Here is a 25,823-nt window from a genome sequence, read left to right on the forward strand (position 1 = left end):
CTAATCCAATATGACTGGCATTCTTATAAGAAGAGGAGGTGAGGACACAGAAGAAAAACCACGTGAAGACACAGGGAGAAGATAGCCATCTACAGGCCAAGGAACAAGGCCTCAGAGGAAATCAACTCTGCTGACACCTTGACCGTGGACTTTTTAGCTTCCAGAATTGTGAGAAAATAAATGTCTGTTGTTTAAGCCACTCAGCCTGTGATACTTTGTCGTATTAATACAACATACATACACATACACATACTTTGAAGTATTAATACACATACTATAACGCTTATATCCCACTTGTCTTTTGGTCTCCCATCATCCCTTTGACTCCCTCCATTGTTTCCATATAGTTGCCAGTGGATCATTTCTAAAACCCAAATCTGAAATTTTTATTTTTCCTTTCAAACTCTTCAAAAGCTGTATGATGATTACACCATTCTATACTTCCTTTGTGATCATCCCTGTTCACCTCAAACTCTCCCTTTCCATTCCCACCATGGACCTCACAAGCAACTTGTGTTCTTTGAAATTAATGTTTCTCACCCTTTTTTTTCTCCCTCTCTCTCTTTTTTTTTTTAATGTTTATTTACGTTGAGAGAGAGAGGGAGAGAGAAAGAGAACTCAAGCAGGCTCCATGCTATCAGTGCAGGGCCCGATGCAGGGCTCAATCCCATGAACCCTTAGGTCATGACCTGAGCTGAAATCAAGACTCAAACACTCAGCCGAATGAGCCACCCAGGCACCCCCTTGCCCTTTTTAAAAATGGGCTTCCCCTTTTGCTGAGAAGCTTCTTGCCAAACAAACATGCTTCTCTGTAAGTAACACCTAAACAGTACTTCTACCTGCCCTAAGCCATGTATATTCTTTCTTTCCTCGCCACCAGAAGGGTCCTTTTATTTATTTACCTTAAATTTTTTTACAAATAAAATTTCCTTATATTTAAGGCATATAATGTGGTGATTTGATATATGAACACACAATCTAGTTAATTTAACACGCTTATCACCTCAAATAGTTATCTTTTTTCTAGATAAGAGCACTTAAGATCTACTGTCTTAGCAAATTTCAAGTACACGATAAAGTTCTCTTAGCAAATTTCAAGTATAAAATAAAGTATTAATAATAACAGTCACCATGTTGTATGTTAGATCACCAGAATTTAATCATCTCATAACTGAAAGTTCGTACCCTTTGACCAACGTCTCTCCATTTCATACCTACCTTCTCCTCCAAACCCTGGCAAACGCCTTTCTGCTCTTTTCTGTGAGTTCAGCTAATTTAGATTCACCATATAAATGAGATCATAGAGGATTTGTTTTCTATGTCTGGCTTGTTTCACTTAGCGTAACGTCCTCCAGGTTTATCCAAGTTTCCAAAGTGGGAGGATTTCCTTCTTTCTAACACTGGATAATATTCCACTGTAAATGCGTGTACTTGTATATGTACATGTGATATTTAGATACCAAATTTTCTTTATCCATTCATCCACTGGCAAACAGTTAGGTAGTTTCCGTATCTTGGCTATTGCGAATAATGCTGCAGTGATCAAGGGACTTCAGATATCCCTTCAAGATACTGTTTTCATTTCCTTCAGATATATACCCGGAAGAATTGCTGGATCATAAGATAGCCTCATTTTTAACTTTTTGGGGAGCTTCTGTACTGTTCTTCATGATGGTTGTATTGATTCACACTCCACCAGCAGTGTACCAGCAACCCCCTTTCTTTACGTCCTTGTAAACACTTGTTCTCTGTCTTGTCTTTGGTGTAATAGCCATCCTAACAGATTGAATGAATATTTCATTGTGGTTTTGATTTACATTTCCCTGATGATTAGTGATGTTGTATACCTCTTCATATAACTATGGACCATTGCATGTCATCTTTGGGAAAATGTCAGCTCAGGTCCTTTGCCCATTATTTAAATGGATTATTTGGATTTTTTGCTACCGAGCTGTATGAGTTCTTTACATATTTTGGATATTAACTTCTTATCAGATGTGTAGTTTTCAAATATTTTCTCTCCTTCTGGAGGTTGCCTCTTCATTCTGTTGTGCAGAGACATTTTAGTTTGATGTGGTCTACTTACTTTTACTTTTGTTGCCTGTGCTTTTGGAGTCAAACCCAAAAATTCAGGGTTGCCTGCGTGGCTCAGTCAGTTAAGTGCCTGAGTTCAGCTCAGGTCATGATCTCACCATTCATGAGTTCGAGCCCTGCATCAGGCTCTGTGCTGACAGCTCAGAATCTGGAGCCTGCTTGGGATTTTCTGTCTTCCTCTCTCAAAAATAAATAAGCATTAAAAAAAATTTTTTTTTTAATCCACAAAATCATTTCCAATGTCATGAAGATTTTCCCTATGTTTTTTGATCGGAGCTTTATGGTTTTAGGTCTTCTGTTTAAGTCATTAATCAGTTTTGAGTTGATGTTTTTTGGTATGGTATAAGATAAGTATCCAATTTTATTTTGATGCATGTAGATACCCAGTTTTCCAAGTAACATTATTGAAGAGACTAGCCTTTTCCCACTGTGTCAAGAAATGTGACGCTTTCAGCTTTATTCTTTCTCAAGATGGCTTGGGCTCATTGGAGATTTTTGTGGTTCCATATGAATTTTAGGATTATTTTCTCTATTTCTATGAAAAAAGCCATTGGAATCTTAATAAGGATTACATTTAATCTGTAGATTGCTTTGGTAGTATGGACACCTTACAATATTAATTCTTCCAATCCATGAACACAAGGTATTTATTTTCTATTTATTTGTGTCTTCTTCAATTTCTTTCCTCAGTGTTTTATAGTTTTCAGTGTACAGGTCTTTCACTTCTTTGGATAGATTTATTCTTAAGTATTTTATTATTTTTGATTATTTTGTAAGTGGGATTTATTGATTAATTGCTTTTTTTTTTTTTTTTATAGTTATGCCCTCCAGGGGCGTGTGTAGAGGTCTCCTGCTGGGTTTCTTGTGTGGGCAGGACTGCTTCTGAACCATGGCTGAGAGGGATTGGAGCAAGGCCCATGGGCCTGTTACCTGAGGCAAAGGCAGGTGTGACTCATCCCAGGTCCTTTGACATGGTGCTGGTAACAAGATCACGGTCAGATGGGGCTGTAGCTGAGTCCACAGGAGGACAGGGTTATTTCTGACTCGGTAGCCAGTACCATGGTTGGTTAGCCTGCCATCTGGTTGCTGGCCTGCCTTCTCAAAATGGCCTTCCTCAGACTTGGGCTCTGCAAATTCTTAAGATAAGGTGGTCAGGAGAGCTCTTTCCAAATGGGTAACATGTGTGCTGGGGACAGAAGGATCCAGCATGCATATAACTAGAAAAATAGTTATGAGCCAGGTAATCCCACCATGAGTCCTTCCTTGAGGTGGGAATAAGCTAAGGGATGTTTTGTTCTCCCCAGACATGAGAATAACTTGTGTAATGACTAGGCAGTATTCTCTGGATACAGATTGTCGATAGATAAGGTAGTTGTTGGCTTAAGAGCAAGCTAAAGTTCAGAAACATCTGGCCATGTTTGATGACCCAGATGTTGATATGTGCATATATTATTTAATTGTTTTAGTTGAAGATGAAGAAAGAAGGGGTTTAATCCTTGGTTAAAGAATGATGAGTACAACAACAATTTTAATATTGGTCCTTTTGACCAGCCTATAAGAACCCAAATGATAGCCCTACACAGATAGAACCTGAGGTAGCAGCCTCATCCCAGGTGAGAAAGTATGACTCAAAGGCTAAGAAAAGAGTTTGTTTCCACATTTGGGTTCCCGTCATGCTTTATCCCAAAAAGGTAACCGTGATCCTGACTTCTACCAATTTCTTTTGCTTTTAAAAAGTTTTTAAGAACTGAAATCATTCAGAAAACTCTCCTTTGTATCTGGCTTAAGCTCAGTGGAACACTTGTAGATTCTTCCATGTTGTTACATACCACAATAGTTTATTATTCTCATCGCTGTGCAGCATTCCCTTCTATGAACATTCCAGAAGCCATTTATTCATCCTAATTTTGATGGACATTTGGTTGTTTCCACTATTTAACTAGTAAAAATTGCACTGCTGTAAACATCCCTGGAACATGTCTTACAGTGAAATATGTCCATATTGTTTGTTGTTGAGTGCATATTGAGTTGTATGTTGAGTGTATATGTCCATATTGTTTGTTGTTGAGTTCCTGGGGGAATGGTAGACTACAAGGCATGTAATTGATCATCTTTAGTAGATACCGTCAGTTTTCCAACTTGGCTGAACCAATCATACTCCCACCACGACGGGAGTTCTAGTTGGTACACATCCCTGCCAACACTTGCCGTTGTATATCTTTTCAATTTAACCACCTGATAACTGTATTGGGGCATCACATTATGGCTATAATTTGCGTTTTCCTGATGCACAAATGAACGTGAACCCATTTTCATATTTATTTTCATGTGTGTTAACCACTTGGCTACTTTCTTTTGTGAAATACGTGCTCAAGCCTTTTCCTATTTTTCTCCTGGGTTGTCTTTCTTTTCCTATTGGTTTGTAGGGGTTCTTTTTATATTCCAGATATGAGTTCTTTGTCAGGTTGTAGGTATATGTATTATAATATTTTCTCCAATTCGGTGGCTTGCCTTTTCTTTCTGCCAATGGCATCAATTGGTGATTTTTTTTTTTTTTCCGTTTTGGTCAGCACCGAGAAAGAAAAAACACAGCCTACATCTGATAGCTGTATAGTTGCTACCAGGTGGACCATGGTGTTTCCTTGCTGAACATAAACAAATTCACAGGACGGTAAAGTCAGAAAAGGGCTCTCTGCGACCAGTATGGAATAAAATGTCTTGTATCCTTATAGTTAAGTATGGCTCTTATAGGCAGCATATGGTTGGACTTTGTTTCTTATCAAGTTTGGAAATAATAGTCTTTTAATTGGAGCATTTAGCTGATTTGCATTTAAGTTAATTAATTTCAGTTTTTTCGGTCATTTTATTTTATTAAAAATTTTTTAATGTTGGGGCACCTGGGTGGCGCAGTCGGTTAAGCGTCCGACTTCAGCCAGGTCACGATCTCGCGGTCCGTGAGTTTGAGCCCCGCGTCGGGCTCTGGGCTGATGGCTCAGAGCCTGGAGCCTGTTTCCGATTCTGTGTCTCCCTCTCTCTCTGCCCCTCCCCCGTTCATGCTCTGTCTCTCTCTGTCCCAAAAATAAATAAACGTTGAAAAAAAAAATTAAAAAAAAATTTTAATGTTTATTTATATTTGAGAGAGAGAGAGAGTGGAAGAGGAGCAGAGAGAGAGACACACACAGAATCTGAAACAGGCTCCAGGCTCTGAGCTGTCAACATAGAGCCCAGCATGGGGCTTGAACCCATGAACCGTGAGATCATGACCCAAGCTGAAGTCAGATGCTCAACTGGCTGAACCACCCAGGGGCCCCATCAGTCATTTCAGAAATAGTGTTGTTTTTTTAAAATTTCTCCTTCTTGTTTTACATTCTTTTTTTTTTTTTTTTTACAGTGTCATCAGTCTTTAATAACTTATAGGCAGAAGCTAAAAAATAGTTAATAATAATACAGAGGACACACACAGCTTATAAAAACAGTTGTGGATCTACAAATGTGGAGGGGTTCTTGGCACTTCCGCACAGACACAAAAATAAAGACTATTGTGACTAGCATCCCTAGAAAAGCAGCCTGCAGAGACACCCCAGTTGGGGGGGGTGGGCCAGGGGAGGGGTAGCCCTCGTTCATCCCAGATGCATTCTCCAAACAACCTTCTTTGGCCCCAAAACATATCTAAAAATATGGAACGCTTCACGAATTTGCGTGTCATCCTTGCACGGGGGCCACACTAACCTTCTCTCTATCGTTCCAATTTTAGTATATGTGCTGCCGCAGCGAGCATTTGTTTTACATTCTTATATCCATCTTTCTTGTATTCTTTTGGCCTAATGGAAATTTTATTATTTCTTTTTCCTTCTGTTAACTTGTTAGTTACATGGTTTTTGTTTTTGGTTTACAATTCTTTGAGTGGCTACCCTAGAAATTATAGCACGCATCCTTTCCTTATTATATAGTCTAATGTAAATTATTGCTTTTGCCAACATACTAGGACCTTAGAACACTTGCACGCCAATAACCTCCATTGTACATTTTATATTACTATGGTTATGCATTTAACTCTGCAAATATTATAATGCTCCCCAAAACATTATTATAATTAGTGCTCATCCCGAAAGGTGCCCTCCTTATTGCCCATCACCCATTTAACCTACCCCACCCCCACCGCCTAGCAACCCTCAATTTGTTCTCTGTATTTAAGAGTCTCTTATGGTTTGCCTCCCTCTCTGTTTTTGTCCTATTTTTCCTTCCCTTCCCCTATGTTCATCTATTGAGTTTCTCAAATTCCACATGTGAGTGAAATCACAAGATATCTGTATTTCTCTGACTTATTTTGCTCAGCATAATACCCTCTAGTTCCATTCACATTGTTGCAAATGGCAAGATTCCATTCTTTTTCATCGCCGAGTAGTATTCCATGGTATATGTATACCACATCTTCTTTATCCGTTCATCAGATGATGGACATTTGGGCTCTTTCCATAATTTGGCCCCTTCAAATCAGCACTTTTGTATCCTTTGGATAAAATCCTAGTAGTGCAATTGCTGGGTCGTAGGGTAGTTCTATTTTTCATTTTTCGAGAAACCTCCGTATTGTGTTCCAGAGCGGCTGCACCGGCTTGCCCTCCCACCAGCAGTGCAAAAGGGTTCCCCTTTCTCCGCATCCTCGCCAACATCTGTTGTTGCCTGAGTTGTTAACTTTGGCCATTCTGCCAGGTGTGAGGTGGTATTTCACTGTGGTTTGGATTTGTGTTTCCCTGATGAGGAGTGATGTTGAGCATTTTTCTCATGTGTCTGTTAGCCATCTGGATGTCTTCTTTGGAAAAGTATGAGTACACTATTTTTATTAATAACTCATTTGGGGCCTCAATTTCCGAGTGATATTGAGATCCTCATGGTTTGTTACCTTTGTGTAGCCTGGCTTAACTGAAAAGGTGCAGGACAAAGCCTCTCTCTCCTGGACAGAATGTGTGACTAATTTGCATACGGGGAAGTTTCAGGAAAAAAAAAAATCACGCCCTTAAAGAATAGTGCCATTCGAATTGGAAGTCAGCATGGTGTGAATACCCTTGCAGAGAATTCTGGGCATAACCTAAGTCTCTTAGGTCTCTTTTTTTTTTTTTTTTTAATTTTTTTTTTTTCAACGTTTTTATTTATTTTTGGGACAGAGAGAGACAGAGCATGAACGGGGGAGGGGCAGAGAGAGAGGGAGACACAGAATCGGAAACAGGCTCCAGGCTCTGAGCCATCAGCCCAGAGCCCGACGCGGGGCTCGAACTCACGGACCGCGAGATCGTGACCTGGCTGAAGTCGGACGCTTAACCGACTGCGCCACCCAGGCGCCCCTTAGGTCTCTTTTTAAAATAATCATTTTAATTGAATCATAACGTGTCTACAGAAAAGTGCAAAAATCCTAAGTACGTAGTCTGATGAATTATCATAAAATGAACAAGCCCATGTAACCATTACCTCGGTCAAAAAATAAAACTTTACTAGCATTATGGAAGTTCATCTTATTTTCTTTCTTAAAAGTTATCGCTATCTTGATTTCTTTAAAAACCTTTTTTTTAATGTTTAATTTTGAGAGAGAGAGAGAGAGAGAGAGAAAGTGTGAGCAGGGGAGGGGCCGAGAGAGAGGGAGACACAGAATCAGAAGCAGGCTCCAGGCTCTGAGCTGTCAGCACAAGGCCCGATTTGGGGCTTGAACTCATGAACCGCGAGATCATGGCCTGAGCCAAAGTCAGACGCTTAGCCGACTGAGCCACCCAGGTGCCCTCACTATCTTGATATCTAATGCCATATTAATTTTTTCTTATTTTTAAACTCTGTATAAAAGGGAATTATTTCTTCACTCACCATTGTACTTTTGGGTTTAATTAGTGTTATTTTGTGGAGAAATAGTCTATTTTCTTTGCAATATAGCATATTTATTCTCTTGTTGACATGCTTTAGAGTTAAGATAATGCTTCCATGAACATTCTTGTACATGCCTTTTGGTGAAAGTATGTTTCTGTTATGTATGTGCTTAAAGTGGCTATGGTGAAGCATATGGAATTCGTATGTTCAATTTTTCTTTTATCTACCTACCAGCAGTATATGAGAGTCCCAGTCCCTCCCTGTTCTCACCAACATATGAAATTGTCGTGTGTTCAGCCACTTTGGCGTATGCCGAGTAACATCTCACTGAAGTTTTCGTTGGCTTTTCCTTGATAGCTAATACGTATGGACACCCTGTCTTATGTCTGGTGGCCATTTAGATACCCAATTTTGTGAAGTGCCTGCTTATTTTTTTTCACACTACATGGTAAGCAAGCAAGGTAAACTATAATCTCAGTTCCTCTGTACCCTCTACATCTACTTAGCACAATCCCAGAATTTTATTTGCTTTCTTGGCTGGAGCCTTTTTATCGAAGTCTACGGCTCCCACCTAACTTCCCTCCTCCGATCATGAATCTTCATAGAATAAAAGACAGACATGGGAGGCTGGAATGCAATTTTATCGTGAAAATATTTGACAGGAAGTTTCCCAGAAGGGGAAATCGTTGAGGGTCTTCAGTAAAAAGGCATACTTGTGGTGATTAATCTTGGCCACTCAATTTCTTTCGCTATAACATTAGTAAGGATGGTTGAATCTGAGTTAATGCAGCACCTTCTGTTGTTACGACAGAAGTGAACTTCCGTTTCATCTTTTCTGCATCGATCTCTGCATACTCCATATCCTTGGTGACATTTAGATGTTTCTTCTACCTTTGATCTTTTGAATGCTTTTTTCATGCTTCCTGGGAAAGATATGGCTACGGTCAGTCTCTATGCAGCCATGATGACAGAAGACATAGAATGCGAAGTGCACAGGAGCTGGGATCAAAGCCATCTAGATTCAAATCTGGGCTCTGTTACTTATGAGATCTTGGTCTCTGGACAAGTAACTTCAGCTCTCTGTCCCTTCATTCCCATCTGAACAATGGAAATAATAATAATAAAGACTACTTCTTGAGGTTGCTGTGATCATTAAATGAGTTAAGGCATGTCAAGTCCCTAGAATAAAGTCTGGCACTTGCTAAGAGTTACCTAAACGTCAGCCTTTGTTATAGTTATTGTTGTTGTTGTTGCTACTATTGCTGTTATTATTAAAGGTATTTCCCTGAGAGTTTAAGACTACAGACTTTGCCTACGGGAGTACTTGTGGGGCAAGTTCCCATTTGCCTGAACAGAAATGTGCTTCTGATGCTTAGCTCCTTGGACATAGCCAGATTCTACTCTAAGGCAGGACACATGCATATTAGTGCACATGTTTATCAGTGCCTCATTGCTTTGAACTAATAAATATGTATTACAGGTGAAACCCCCTTTGCAGTGCCCACCTTCCCAGAAACAGGTACTGTGTATCCATGTGCACATTGGCAAGGATACATGTGTACAACTCAATTTATTCACAGATCCACTATCACATACAAACTGAACACGGACACACCCATAGGCGTGTGTTCACAACCACGCATCAATGCACAGGCCAACAAACTAGTTACTCAGATATATACACATGGGTATACAAGCCTTCCGTCTGAAAATACTTTAATGGTACAGTTCCCTTCATATAGCTCGTATTCTGTAAGCATTACTCATTAGAAGCAGTTGGGTTTCTTAAAAAAAAAAAAAGTCCCTTGGAAAGAAAATAATGACTATCAAACATTTAAAACTACTTGTGCTGAGAATTTTTGTATGTTACTTCAATGAAAACTTACAACAAACTGTCATTATTTCCATTGTTCACATAAGAAATCTGAAGCACCAAGAGAGACTGTTCCTGCTAAGGCCCCCAGATTGAAAAACGAGAGAGCCAAGGTTTAATTTCTGGTCTACGTGACTCAGAACTCTGGAGTGACATCAGGAAGACAATAGGCTAGGAAACTCCAGGCCCTCATTGCCCCCACAGAAACACCAACTAAGCATCACGTGGACCAAAGTAGCTTTGTGGGAACGCTAGAAACCAGTTAAAAAGTTGCGTCAACTGGGGGGCACCTGAGTGGCTCAGTCAGTTAAGCATCTGACTCTTGGTTTCAGCTCAGGTTATGATCTCATGGTTCATGGGTTCGAGTCTGGCTTCGGGCTCTGCACTGGTAGCTCGGATCCTACTTGGGATTCTCTTTCTCTCCCTCTTTCTCTGCCCCTTCCCTGTTCGCACTCTCTCTCTCAAAATAAAATAAATAAATAAACATTAAAAAAAAAAAAAAAAAAGGAGAGGCTGCATCAACCAAGGGAACACCTGAACAAAAAAAAAAGAAAAAGCCACGTTCAGAATGGTAGGAACACTTGTGGCATTTTGCTCAGTCTTGCTCCGCCCACTCCTTGGTGCAAGGTGGCATGGTCAGGAGGAAGCCACCCGATTCCCAGCTCCTCCCTCAGCATGGAAAGAAGGAAAAGAGTGGCATTTTCTTACAATATTCTGGCCTGTGTGTGGGCTGCCTGAGGAACTCATATCTGCCTTGCTTGACTCAGAGCATTGATGGGAATGGTGGCACAGTTTGGGTATCAGGTTGGCGAGGGCTGAAAGCAGCGGAGAGCACCTTGACTTGTGAGAGTTTCTGGGGACTATAGTCCCATAGGAGCCTCATGACAAGAGATTATGGAAAGAGGAATATAAGGCCTTGACAGTAAACAGGTGTAAGTTTCTAAGAGAAATTAAGGCATTTAAAGCAACGTGTATATGGAAGAATCAGGGTTGGGGGAAGCACACCATAGGCCCAGGGAGGACATATTCCTGGAAGACGCCAGAGAGGACCTTAAGCTTTCACGAGATTAGTGACGTCTACCCCTGAATGGAGCCAGTATGTAAAGACTGGGAGTGGGAGCTGTTTTTCCAAATGACCGGTTTTCAAGAAGAGATCACAAGGCATACAAAGAACAGGGAAACAAGACTAACTCAAAGAAACAAAATAAATCTCCAGAAACTTACCTCAAAGAAGCACAGGCCTCAGACTTACCGATAGACTTTAAAGCAGCTGTCTTAAATATACTGAAGGAGCTAAAGGAGAACACGGACAACCAAACAAGAGGAGGAAAATGATACATGAACAAAAGTAAAATCAACAAGAGAAATTGTAAAAATGGAATTAAACAGAAAATCTGGAGCTGAAAAATACGACAACTGAAATGAAAAGTTACTGTAGGGATTTAACAGCAGACACAGGAATTTCTACCACTCCCCCCCTTCAAAAAAAAAGAAAGACACACATCAGTTTGAACAACTACTTGTGCACGAAAATACCTTCCCAAGAGCCAGTGGATTTCAGGTGAATGATTACAGAACCTCGGTGAAGCCCAGAAATAAGAAAAGGTACACGGAGTCACGCTATCACCCCTCCCCCACGCTCAGGCAGCCCAGTTCAGAAAGAGACACTTTCCCTGTAGGAGAGAGAGTGTAACATGAGTGCCCAGTTAGCACCGGTTAAGGAAATAACAAACATCAGACTGGAATAAATGGAATAGAGACCACGAAAGACAGAAAAGATCAACAAAACCAAGCTGGCTTTTTGAAAAGATAAGCAAAAGGGACAACCCTTAGCTAGATTAACTAAGAAAAAAAAAAGAGAAGAATCCAATAAATAAAATGTTAAAGAGAGAAATTATAACTCACACAACTGAAATACAAAGAATCGTAAGAGACCACTATGAACAATTATATGCCAACAAATTAGATAACCTACAAAAAGTTGTATAAATACCTATAAACATCCAACTTACTAAGACTGAATCACGAAGAAATAAAAAATTTGAACACACTAATAATAAGTAAGGAGATTGAATCTGTAATCAAAAACCTCCCAACAAAGGAAAGCTCAGGATGATTTCACTGGCTAATTCTACCAGACATTTAAAGAAAATTTAACACCAATACTTCTCAAACTCTTCCAAAAAATCAAAGAGGAGAGAGAATGCTCCCAAATCCATTTTATGAGGCCAGCATTGTTCTGATACCAAAGATAGTTAAGGACATTGCAAATAAAGAAAACTACGGATCAATATCCCTGATGAATACAGATGCAAACATTCTGAACAAAATACTTACAAACCAAATTTAACAGCACAGTGAAAGGATCATACACCATGATCAAATGGGATCTATCCTTGGAATGCAAGGAAGCTTCAACATATGCAAATCAATAAATGAAATCCATCACATTAATAAAATGAAGGATAAAAATCATATGATTATCTAAATAGATGCAGAATGAGTATTTGACAAAATTCAAAATACTTTCCTGATAAAATCTCTTGGGACATTGGGTATAGAAAGAATATAATATACGTCACCATAATAAAGTCCGTATATGACAACCCCACAGGTAACATCATACTCAATAGTGAAAATTTGAAAACTTTCCTGCTAAGATTTGAACAAGAAAAGGCTGTACACTACTCCTATTTATTATAGTACTAGATGTCCTAACCACAGTGGTTAGACAAGAAAAAGAAATAAAAGTTATCCAAATCAGAAAGGAAGAAGTAAAATCATCGTAATTTTGCTTCCCTTCCCTTATGTTCATGATATGATCTTACATATAGAAAACCTTAAAGATTCCACCCCAAAACTGTTACAAGTGATAAAGGAATTCAGTAAAGTTGCAGAATACAAAATCAACATACAAAAATCATTTGTATTTCTGTACACTGTTAACAAACCATCTGAGAAAGATATAAAGGGAACACTGCCAGTCACAATAGCATCAAAAACAATAAAATACTTGGGAATAAATTTAACCAGTGAAGTGAAAGATCTGAACACTGAAAATTATAAGACATCGGTTAAAGAAATTGAAGAAAACACAAATAAATGGAAAGATATCCCATGTGCAAATTGAAAGAATTACTATTGTTAAAACGTCCATACCATCCAAAGCCATCAATGCGATCATTCCAATGACATTTTTCACAGAAACAGAAAAAGCAACCCTAAAATTTGCATAGAATCGCAAAAGACCTGAGTAACCAGAGCAGTCATGAGAGAGAACCAAATGGGAGGCATCACAATTCCTGATTTCAAATTTTATTATAAAAGTACAGTAATCAAACGGTAGGGGGCTGTCATCAAAATAGATACATCGACCAGTGGAATAGAACCCAGATCCCAGAGATAAGCCATGCATATAGGGTCAACTAATATTTGACAAGGGAGCCAAGAAGATTAAACGGAGAAAGGAGAGTCTCTTCAGTAAATGGTGCAAACAAAACTGGATAAGTGCATGTGCACTGGGTCCCTGTATTATACCCCTCACACGACTTAACCTGAAATGGATTAACGACTTGGATGTAAGACCTGAAACGGCAAAACTCCTTGAAGAAAACATAGGGAAAAAGTGCCCTGACACTGGTTTTGGCAACAATTTTTTGGATGTGGCAACAACGGCGCAGGCCGCAAAAGCAAAAATAAACGGGAGGGACTATATCAAACTAAAAAACTCTCGCACTTAAAAAGAAACGATCAGCAAGATAAAAAGGCAACCTACAGAATAGGAGGAAACATTTGCAAACTATTTACCTGATCACACATTAACATCTAAATATATAAAGAACTCATAATATAGAGAACAAACTGAGGGTTGCTGGAGGGGCTGTGGGTGGGGGGACAGGCTAAATGGGCAAGGGGCATTGAGGACACTTGTTGGGATGAGCACTGGCTGTTATACGTAGGAGGTGAATCACTGGATCCTACTCCTGAAATCATTATTGCCCTGTATGCTAACTAACTTGGATGTAAATTAAAAAATAAATTTTAAAAAATCATAATAAAAAAATAAAGATTAATAAAAATTAATTAATTAACTAACTAACTAAATAAAAGAACTCATACAAGTCACTAGCAAAACAACAAACAATCCAATTAGAAAGTGGCAGGGGACCTGAACAAATATTTTTCCATATAAATGACCAACGCGTACATGAAAAGATGCTCAACGTCATTAATCATCCAGGGCAATTCAAATCAAAATCACCTCACCCCTGATAGAATGGTTATCACCAGAAGACAAGAGATAGGAATTGTTGGCAATGTGCGGAGAGAAGGGAACACTTGGGCGCTGTTGGTGGGAATGTAAACTTGTATAGCCACTATACAAAATGGAATCATTTCCTCAAAAAATTTAAAATGGAATTACCATGTTATCTGGCAATCCCACTTCCAAGTACATACCCAAAGGAAACGAAATCACTGTCTTGAAAACATATCGGCACCCATATATTTATTGCAGCATTATTCACAATAGCCAGAACATGGAAACAACCCAAGTGTCCATCAGTGAAGTAATGGATAAAGAGAATGGGACAAACGTAGGTATAGACACAGACACAGACACACAAACACACACAATGGAATGTTATTCAGCCATAAAAAAGAAGGAGATCTTACCGTTTATGACAATATGGATGGACATAGAGGGCATTACGCTAAGGGAAATAATTCAGACAGAGAAAGACAAATACTGCCTATTCTCACTTATAAGTGGAATCTAAAAAACCTGAACTGAAAGAAACAAAGAGTAGAATGGTGGCTTTCAGAGGCTGGGGGTGGAAGAAATGGGCAGATGTTGGTGAAGGTGCACAAACTTCTAGTTGTACGATGGCGTTCTGGGGACCTAGTGTCTAGCATGATGACTATAATTAACAATAATGTGGTGTATAATTAAAAGTTGTTAGTAGAATAGATCTTAAATGTTATCATCCCATAAGAGAGAATTATGTGAGGAGATAGAGGTGCTAACTAACCTTTTTGTGGTGATCATTTTGCAGTATACGCATGTATCAAATCATCACATTGCACACTTACCCCTACACGTGTCATACCTCAATAAAGCCGGGGGAAGAAAAGAATGAATGGGAAATTCCTTTTAAAAAAATGGATGAGTGTCTCAGTCAGTTAAGCGACTGACTCTTGATTTCCACTCAGGTCATGATCTCACAGTTTGTGGGATTGAGCCCCGCATTGGGCTTTGTGTTGACAGCACGGAGCCTGCTTGGGATTCTCTCTCTCTCCCTCTCTCTCTCTCTCTCTGCCCCTCCCCCACTTGCTCTTGTACTCTCTCTCTCTCTCAAAATAAATAAATAAACATTAAAAAAAAAAAGAAGGGATGAGATTGTGATACAGAAAAGGAAATAAAGATAAGAAGTGAATAGCATTGGGATGCTGGGTATATACAAACTAGCACAGAAATCTAGCGAAGGCACTCAGTTGCTACATTAGCCAACCTGTTGATCAAACAGAGGAAGGAGGTGAAAAATTGCACCCTTCATCCAGACTCCAGCATCAGGATACCCACCACGTGTTCTCCACCATAATCCTCACTCCCGTCATATGACAAGCTCTCTCTCCTGCCACCATCCCACTTACAGAAGGAGATCTGCAAGGGGCTTCCTGAGAGTGACGCTTACATTTTTCTGGCTAACAACTCACCTGGAGTGTTTCCCTTCCCAACACCTTATATGGAAGTTGCAACAGCCTATCCTCCCTTATCTGCAGTCACCAGAAAAATGGGTGGGAACATATATGCCATAAATGAGTATCAGGAAGGATACATTTTCCTCATTCTCCAATGTAGAGTGACTGAAGGCAGCCCAGGAGAATTCCGCCTACAGTAGCACCTCAAGAAATCTCCAAAAGTTTGTTAAAGGGCCTTTGCTCCTCTTTGCTCCAAACCAGCTTCTCTCACTTCATATTGCCCTGAATGATCATGCATTTTTGATACACAAATAAAATTAATGTCACCTTTGAGTACTTTTTAAAATTTTTATTTATTTTGAGAGAGAGAAAGATAGTGTGCTTGAGTGGGGGAGGAGCAGAGTCAGAGGAAGAGAGAGAGAGAGAATCCCAAGCAGGCTCTGTGCTGCCAGTGCAGAGCCCAACCGTTGGCTCAGTCTCACAAACTGTGAGATCATCACTTGAGCTGAAATCAAGAGTTGGACACTTAACGGACTGAGCCACCCAGGCGCCTCTTAATATCACCTTTGAATGCCTTTCCTCTTCTGATCAGGAGATAGAAATCTGCTTTCAAATCCCAGCATGGCTTCCAACAATGGTTTAATGCCTAAACTCTCTAAAACTAGTCTCTGTCTCAGAAATTGGGTTAGAAGTGTTTGTTTGCATCAGATATCAAGTGTGTATAAGAAAAGGAAGTTATAGGGGCATGAATACAGTATAATTGTCTTGGGGAAATTATTAAAATCCTCACTTTTAATCACCTCCTCCAGACATTCATTCAGTAAGGGCATGGACCAGAGGAAGGATGCCTTGCAAGAGTGGCCCCCCAATTGTGATAAACCTCTACTTGATGTTAATTGTTCAACTTTTCCTAGTCTTGACCTTTTTACGCTCACATTTAGATATTGCCCAGACCGTTTACTCTCTATATACAAGCTGTGTTTTAAGATCAGTTTAACAAGTCATAAATCAAGTAGCAACTACATCAACAACTAAAAACCTGCCATGTGCTCTTTCTAACAAGAGCTCCATCCAGAGCATACATATGCATATATGCACTTTGATTTTCTTATGGGAAGAGATTGTTCGAAAATAGTTCGTGGCAACCGTTGTGCACTATTGGTGGGATGCAAATTGGTGCAGCCACTGTGAAAAACAGTATGGAGCCTCCTTGGAAAGTTAAAAATAGAAATACCATATGATCCAGTAATTCCACTACTGGATATTTACCCAAAGAAAATGAAAATACTAAGTCAAAAAGATATGTGCATCCCTATGTTTATTGCAGCATTATTTACAATGGCCAAGATATGGAAGCAATGAAAGTGTCCATCAATAGATGAATGGATAAAGCAGATGTGATATATATGTATATACAGCCATAATGTATATATGTATATGCAGCCATATATGTATATATACATATATATATGTATATACTTGTCATTTGCAACAAATGGATGGACCTAGAGGGTATAATGCTAAGTGCAATAAGTCAGTCAGAGAAAGACAAATACCATACGATTTCACTCATATGGGGAATTTAAGAAATAATCAAATGAACAAACAAGGGAAAAAAGGAGACTCTCAAGCAAAGAAAACCAGACTCTTAAATACTGAAAACAAACTGGTGGTTGCCAGAGGGGAGGTGGGGGTGGGTAAAATAGATAAAGGGGATTAAGAGTACACTTAATGTTCTTGATGAGCACTAAGAAATGTGTAGAATTGTTGAATTATATTGTATACCTGAAACTGATATAACACTGTATGTTAATTATACTTAAATTAAAAAAAAGATACTTCCTGGGAATGCATTCTTCAAGATGGATGTTCATTAAGTTCATTAAGGAAGCAGAACTATTTATAATTCTTGAAGCATAAAAATTTACCTTCATTTTATTTGTAAACCCACCTGCAGTGACCATAACTACTCCAATGTTTTACTGAGCATGGGAACAACTATCCCTCAAGGAAAAAGGTAAAATAGGTCAAGGAAGAGGGGGATAGGAAGAGGAAAGTAAGAAGAAGAAAGGGGTGGTTAAAAGGAAAGACTGATAGAACAGGAAAGGTAGAAGAGGGAGGAAAAGGGGGAAAAGGCTAAACATGGTAATGGAGCTCAAACCCAAGAAAGAAGCAACAACTTTTGTTGTCTAAAGGGATAAAGATTCTGTTTTTGTTGTCTTTTGTTGTATTCTGGTGTATGTGTTTACTGTAAATGCCAAGATTTGAAGAGATCTGGAAACATTTGAGCCTTCTGATTTCATTTACCTTCGCTACCTTCTCTTACATTAGGGCTATTATGGTCAATGAGAATCACATTCAAGGAAGTCTTTGAAAAATTGGAAAAGGACATTGGATATTTAATCCAGAACCAACTGATTGCCATTTTAATAACAGCTCTGCTGTTATCAAATCAGATGTCTGATTCAAGTCCAGCCAGCCTCTACTCCAGCCCAGTACAAACTCTATCCATTTCAACCTCACATTCAGTCTCCTTGAAACAAACACCTGACAAAATCTAGTTCCAAATCCCAGGCCTACCTCCATCTTATGCCAACCCAATCCCCAGTCTCAAGACAAACACAACACTGATCAAGTCACCCAACACCAATACCTAGTTCCAAATCCCAGGCCTACCTCCATCTTATGCCAACCCAATCCCCAATCTCAAGACAAACACAACACTAATCAAGTCACCGAAGACCAATACCTAGCTTCAAACCAACAACCAGCCCACATGGAGACTCCATCTACTTCAATTCTCAACTTCACTCAACTTAACTGCAAGATGCATTTAACTACAAATATTCCCAGCCCAGCCTATCCTAAACCATCAGCCCAGCCTAATTTCATAAATACAAACACTCACTTCCAGCTAATTACTATTTATTTTTCTACCATTACCCCCAAACAAAAGGTCCCATCCTCTCTGTACAATTCACTTCCCAGTCTCCAAAGTAACCCCTTGATTGATCCTACATATCCTCAACTTGTACTCAATTTATCACACATAAGCCATGTCCCAAGCTGTCATCCCAGTGACATTGCTACCCTAACACTGCTGTATATCCAATACTCTCCTCCACTGCTCTACCTGGGAGCACCAAACCTTCAAATGAATTGTTGCAGTACAAAGCCAGTAACATCCTGGCATGATAAAAACTTGAGGTTAACATCTCTGAGCTGCCTTATGCCAAGTCACCAAAATTGCAAAGCCACATGCAGAACCCCAGAGCCTTTGAAAATAGCTTGAGTTACCTGAAGTCTTAAGAGCCAGGATCAGAAGGATGACAATGATCATTAAATAGGTCTTCATAACTGACAGATTCAGAGAGAATGAAGAGCCCACACAGGGGACAGAATAAATATCTTTCCAGCAGGGCAATGTCCCGCTTTATTAGTTTCAGAGGTAGGTCAGGGTTGTGGGCAGTGAACTAAGAAGGATGGGATATGCCTGAGGTCAGCCAGGCAGAAAAATAACATGTATTATATATCTCATCTGGGCACACTATGTGAGTGTAGGAGCTTGCCAGCTCCCACAGAAAGGTGGGCCTTCCTTCCCAGTAAGAAACAAACAGTTTGTATTTTGCATAAAACAAATTAAAATGAGTCCATCAGCTAAACAATGAAAAAATCTAGTAATTATAAGGAAAAAAAAGAAACTTAAAAAACACATTTCTTTATACTCTTATCAGGAGCATTTCACATTTATCAGTAGTACTTAATGCGTATCCAGCACTATACTAGCCATCAAAATAAAAGAAGGGGAGAAAAGATGGGAGTGGGAAATTGGTGGTAAGAAAAGTAGGAAAAGATGGAAGGTAAAAAACAAAAGTTAGGGAGCAATGTCAGTAAGATGGCAAACTAGGAGATCCTAGTGCTCATCCCTCAACAACAACAACAACATATAATAACTTTCCATTGATGCAGATAGCTCAGAGGGAGTGTCAGAGTACAATTAAGAAGCTACCAGTGGAGCACAAAACCCAAGGATACCTGCATAGAAGTGTAGGAAGCATTTTACCTGCATCACCCCATCCCCCAGCCTAGCAAATCTCGGCATCAAAAGGAGTCTCCTCAGCAATGACCTCCATATGCAGGGGAAAAGGAGAGAAGACCTCAGAACTCTTTGCCACCAAGGAATTAAGCAGCCCTCACTGCCACTGGAAACACCTGAAGCCACCAAAGCTTTTGCCACTGAAGATTTTGCCCTTTAGTTTTCACCAGTGCTAACCCTAGCCAATAGAACTGCCCAGATCCCACATTGATATAAGAATACTATACCCAGCAAAACTATCCTCTAAAAGAGGTAGTCTTTCCCAGACAAAGAAGAACTGAGAAAGTTTGTCACCACTAGACCTACCTTATAAGAAATGCGTAAGGGAGTTCTTCAATTTGAAATAAAAACACACTAAGCAGCATAAATATGAAAAGCATAAAATTTATTGGTAAAGTTAAATATATAGACAGATAAAAAATAATGTAGAACTTTAGAGGTGCATAAATTAATATAAACTGTAATATAAAAGTAAGAAGACAAACATCTGTTAATGGATACACAATATAAAAAGAAGCAAACTCTACAAGAACACAAAGTGTGCATGGAGGGGGATAAAATTACAGAGTTTTTATGAGACTAAAGTTGTTACTAGCTTAAATGATCATGACTATAAGATATTTTATGCAGGTCTCAAACTAACCTCAAAAAAAACCCTATAATAGATACAGAAAAGATAAAAAGAAAAGAATCAAAGCAAACAACTCTCAAAAAAAAAAAAATCAGCAAATAACAAAGGAAGACAGCATGAGAGGGAGAGAAAGACAAACTGCAAAACAGAAAACAACACAATGGCATAGTAATTCCTCACCTATCAAGAATTACTTTAAACATAAATGGATTAACTTCTCAGCTCAAAGGCAAAGAGGCTAAATAGATAAAAATAAATAAATAAAAACAAAATTCAAGAGACATTAAATTTAAAGACACACCTACGTGAAAGTGAGGGCAAAAGGGTGAGGGAGGGGCTTATGCTGCAAGAGCAGCCATCAGGGAAGTAACTTTCTTCCTAGGACAGCCAGGCAAGTGGGTGCTAGAGTCTAAGAGTCTCAGTCTCTCTCCTGCTGTAAGCCTCTCAACTGGTGCTCTTAACCTACCGTGTTCATGGACACGGATACAGACCCTACTATGCTTCGGACCCTGTATGCACCTTGGAAGGTACCTAAAGGATTCCCTTTCATGTTGGTGCATCTGCTCCATGGTCCTGAGATGTCACAGTCTCCATTTTTTTTTGCATCTTGCATTGCCAAGCAATTCGACTAGAGTGGCATGCCCCAGGACCCTTATTTGTGTCAAGAAAAACTTTTCTTGCTTTTCCCTTTGATCCCACGTCTCTCCTAGCCAGGGAGCACAGTGGGCAGTCAGCACTTGGCATCATGTTTGTGAGTGTTCTTCTTCTTCCTTTCTCCTCATTATTATGACTTTGCTTTCTCCAGACCCCTTATTGTCATGCAAAGGGAATTTTTGAAATTAAATTAAAAGTGTACAATTTGCAAAAAGAGAGAAGGGTGGAGGGAGAGAAAGAGGAAAGAAGTAAAGCCACAGGGAAAAAGAGAATCTGTGCAATTGTTAAGCAAGAGAGAAAAGTGGCTACATCTAACAAAAAGATGTTAAGTCAAAAACTGTCACAAGAGACAAAGAAATCATTATATAATGATAAAGCAGTTGATTCATCAAGAGGACATAATAATTGTAAATGTATTTGCACCCAATATTAGAGCACCTAAATATATAAGGCAAATACTAACAGATCTGAAGGAAGAAATCGATGGCAATAAACTAATAGTTGGGGCTCCAAAACCCCATTTACAATAATGGATACAACATCCAGACAGAAAATCAATGGAGATATGGCTGAGTTGAACACTAACAGACATACACAGGTCTTTCTACCCAACAGTGGAAGAACAGACATCCCTAAGTGAACACCAGACAGTCACCAGGCAGATCACATATGTCACATGTGTCTTAATTTAAGAAAATCAGAATAATTCCGAGCACCTTTTCCAAACATAATCAATAAAATAAAAAATCAATAACATCAAGAAAAAAGAAAAATTCACTAGTAAGTGGAAACTAAGCAATACACTCTCAAACAAATGTTGGATCAAAGCGAAAATCAAAAGGGAATTTTAAAAGCATCTTGATATAAACAGGGGCCCCTGGGTGGCTCTGCTGGTTAAGTGTCCAACTCTTGATTTTGGCTCAGGTCATGATCTCAGGGTCTTGGGATTGAGCTCAGTGTCAGACTCGGCACTGAGTGTGGAACCTGCTTATGATTCTCTCTCTGTCCCTCTCTCTCTCTCTGCCCTTCTCCCCTGCTTGCGTTCTTCTCTCTCTAAAAAAAAAATAATAATAATAAAAACAAAATAAAATAAATCTTGATATAAACAAAACAAAATACAGCATATCAAAATTATAGGATTCAGCTAAGCAGTACTAAATGAGAAGTTTATAGTGATAAATGACTACATTAAAAAGGAAGAAAAATCTCAATAAACTATTTAACAATACAACTCCAATAACTAGGGAAAAAAAAAAAAAACAACTAAGCCCAAAGTTAGCAGAAGGGAAGAAATAATAAAGATTAGAGTAGGAATAATTCAAATAAGAATGGAAAAAAATACAATCACAAATAATCAGCAAAACTAAGATTTGGTGTTTTTGAAAAAATAAACAAATCAAACCCTTAGCCAGACTAACTAAAAAAGAGAAAACTCAAATAAAACCAGAAATGAAGGAAAACATTGCAACAGATGACTCAAAATAAAAAGGATCATAACGGACTATTATCAATAATTATTACCTAGAAACTTACTAGAAATACAATTCTTGGGCTCTATCCCAGACCTACTAAAACAGAAACTATGGAGGTGGGCTCAGCAACCTGGGTTTTAACAACTTTGAAAAACACTGCCTTAGAAAGCAGAATTTGAGGCAAAGCTTGTATACTAACACTTCAGTTGGGATGATAATCCCAGGACAGAGATGGACCCCAGAGATGCCTTACCAAGCTGTCGATGGCTTCTCCATGGCTTCGAGAGAAAGCATCATCAGTTGCTTGGCCAATCAGAACAGTGTTTCAGGGGAATAAGACAAAGGAACAGACCTGCTGGCTTCTTCCTGTCTTAAGGCCCTTATTGATCAAAATTTGCCTCATGAGCATTATTTCCCCGCCTCTTCTAAGCTGCATCAAACAGCCCTTCTGAGCAGTCATTGCATAATCAAACTCCATTCCCCAAGATGTGGTACTTCTCCAGAAATGGTGAAAACATCCAGATGCTCCATGGCTTTGCTTTGGTTGGGTTCCCCGCATGATGTAGGCATCATGCAGGAGCACAATCCTTGTTCCATCTGGCAGGTATCGGGGTTGTGGTGATGTCAGTGGTGGTCAGGGCTCTCCTGTGAGCAAATAGCCAAAGATCTGTGAAGCAGATGAGGTCGAGGAAATCTGGAGAGGCATGTAAAAATGGGTCCTTTTAAATTGGCTCAGCTAAGTGCTGAAAATAATGCAACAGAATCTAATATAGTAAGGAGTATGACTTAACACCTTGATTTATACTCAGTTATCCTCTGGCTTAACTATGACACATCCTATTTTCTGTGTGCCTGCAACAATTTTATCTTTTGGAACAATCTCATTCTTGGATATCCTTTTATCATTTACAAAGTATATAAGATATCAATAAAATATTCATGAAAGTTTAGCCCCTGGCAATTATGCATAGGATCGTATTCCCAAACTACTGTTTAGAATCTCTGTGAATGACCTTGACCTCTTTAATAATTCTTAAAGTGACAATACAATTTCAAGGCATATTAAAACACCATAGCGTTTGGTTGTTTTTCTCAATGTGATTAAGCATGTAGCTTACAACTTATTCCGATGTTGTGGTGATTAACAAGGTGCTCTTAACATCGATGGTACAATGCATCCAAAGTTCACAAGTGTTGAAATGTGCAAGAAAATGTGTCTGAGATACAAGGAAATAGGTATATATGAGGCCTGAGCTAGATGTGTTACACACATAATCATGTTTATTGACCACAGTTGTTAAGTTTGCGGGTCCTTCTTCACATATGTTATTACATTTATTATTATGAATGGTTCATTGATACCTTTGAGTCATTGTGGTTTTCCTTCTGCTTTGCAGGCAGTAGAGGCCAAAAACTAGTTGGAATACTTATGAAGAAGACTACAGAAAATACTGAAAATTTGGCTAAGTAAACATGTGACAAAAGGAAAATTTCTAGCCAGAAGAGCCATAGGCTGCCCCAAACTACTCCATTATCTCCCAGGAAAATCGACCAGCCAGTCCCTGTGCATCCTCCCATCCAACAGGTAACTCCTTCATGAAATTGCAAATTAAGGTGATCTAACACATTCAGCAAAACACACTTACAAAGAGAAATGGGATGTCAGAAATCTGGAGTGAACCAGATAATGGGCAAGATTTCTTTATCCTTGACTGGGATACCTAGAATCCCTTTCTTGGGTCATTGAAAATACATGGTTTGGGATGATTATTAATACCAGTTGCTACAACAGACAACCCTGAAAAACTCGTTGGTTGAAGAAAATAAAAGTTAGTTTTTTGCTCACATCATCCTCCATTCCTGGTCACCTGACTCTCCTGGACGACTCGGGATGGTGATTCCAAGTGGTGACTCCGGCATCCTGATTTTTCCCATTTTGTGGCTGTGCCATCTTTAAGTACTTGGCTTCCAGTTGCACAACATGGAGGATGAGGAAAGCTGACTCACCAGAGATTTTAGGAGCAAGGCCTTAACGTGGCATATTATATTTTTGTCCATATTCCATTAGCAGAGCCAGTTACGTGGCCCTCAGCTGACTAACTGTAAAGGAGGCTGGAATGTATAGGAAAAAGAAATAGAATTTAAGATTACCTAGCCGCTCTTTGCCAGTCTACCAAATTCGTATTTCTGTCTTCCTCCCGTGTACAGAACATTCTCCTCCCCTGAGAGGACAAGCCAGCGCCTTCTCCAGTCACCGTCTCCAGCTCAAAACTCCAGGATCTCCAGGTAATCAATTTTCACGATTACTTCCTCCTAATCATGACCTATAAACCAAGAACAAGTTTTCTGCTCCTTCCCCTGATACACACACTAGATATAAAATAATGCAGAGACAAGACACCTGCAACAAAGACTCCAATTCAAAAAAGAGAAGAATAGAAGACACACAACAGTCACTGGTCCATGGCAATGCCATCAGTGTAAAAATAGGGACATTTTATTTGTGAGGCATAAGTTTTCTGGGAAAAAAAAATCTTTGTTGTCATTGTTCTCTATGGATTCTGGTTTCACTTTAGAAGGTTTCACCTTGTCCATTCTTCTTCCTGGCCAAATCTGAAGTCAGGGAGCCTACCCCCCTTTGAGGGGATGCAGCCTTTAAAATCTGCCTTCTGCTCAAAGATGGGGACCATAAGTTATTCTAATTCTGGGAAAGTCAAAGAATTTTCAGTAAAGTCTTATGGTTTTCTTGGCAATGCAGTTCTAAACAGGAGTATGAAAAGAGAAATTATGTAAGTTACTTCCAGGATGTGACCATTAAAGCCCTACATGTTCTTCTCTTAATTTACCTCTCAGCAAACCTACAAGCCATGTCTTCAGATATGATTCCACTAGAAATCATTAAAAGATCCTAAGTAGGGGTGCCTGGGTGGCTCAGTCAGTTGAGTGTCTGAGTTCGGCTCAGGTCATGATCTCGCAGTTTGTGAGTTCAAGCCCCGCGTGGGACTCACTGCTGCCAGTGCAGAGTCCACTTTGGATCTTCTGTCTCCCTCTCTCTCTGCCCCTCCCTCACCCACACTCTCTCCTCAAAAACAAATAAACATTAAAAAAAGTCCTAAATGAGTGGAAAAATGATCCATGATCATGAATATTAAGACATAGTTTTGTAAAGATACTTCTTCCCAAATTGGTTTGTTAATTTGATGCAAGGTCAATCAAAATCCCAACAGATCCAGTGCAAGGCCAACCAAAATCCCAACATAGTTTTATGAAATTGAAAAAAAAATTAATAGAAAACTATGTAGAGGTAAAGGTCAAGATTGCCAAGAAAATTCTGAAGGAAAATAAATAGGATGGCGACTTAATCTACCGTATATTAGAACTATTTATATGACTATAGTTGTTAAGATAGAGAAATATCGATGCAGGCATAAACATAATGACCAATGGTACACA

General features: G+C 39.2%; 1 long non-coding RNA gene and 1 other non-coding gene across 2 annotated transcripts in view; one reads left to right on the plus strand and one right to left on the minus strand.

The window, feature by feature from the left end:
* Positions 1–24,682, plus strand: part of LOC147582697 (uncharacterized) — a 146,537-nt gene extending 121,855 nt beyond the window's left edge. Inside the window, exons 2-3 of the long non-coding RNA XR_015249426.1 lie at positions 23,768–23,955; positions 24,579–24,682. This is a non-coding gene — a long non-coding RNA (uncharacterized LOC147582697). The remainder of the gene's footprint in view (positions 1–23,767; positions 23,956–24,578) is intronic.
* LOC112869786 (U6 spliceosomal RNA) lies at positions 5,766–5,872 on the minus strand. The gene has a single exon (XR_003224432.2). It is a non-coding gene; the product is annotated as a U6 spliceosomal RNA (small nuclear RNA).
* Positions 24,683–25,823: the final 1,141 nt, after the last annotated feature.

The sequence above is a fragment of the Puma concolor genome, chromosome A3 (genome assembly GCF_028749965.1).
Source record: "Puma concolor isolate L17-30 chromosome A3, mPumCon1.1.hap2, whole genome shotgun sequence".
NCBI classification, from domain to species: Eukaryota; Metazoa; Chordata; class Mammalia; order Carnivora; family Felidae; genus Puma; species Puma concolor.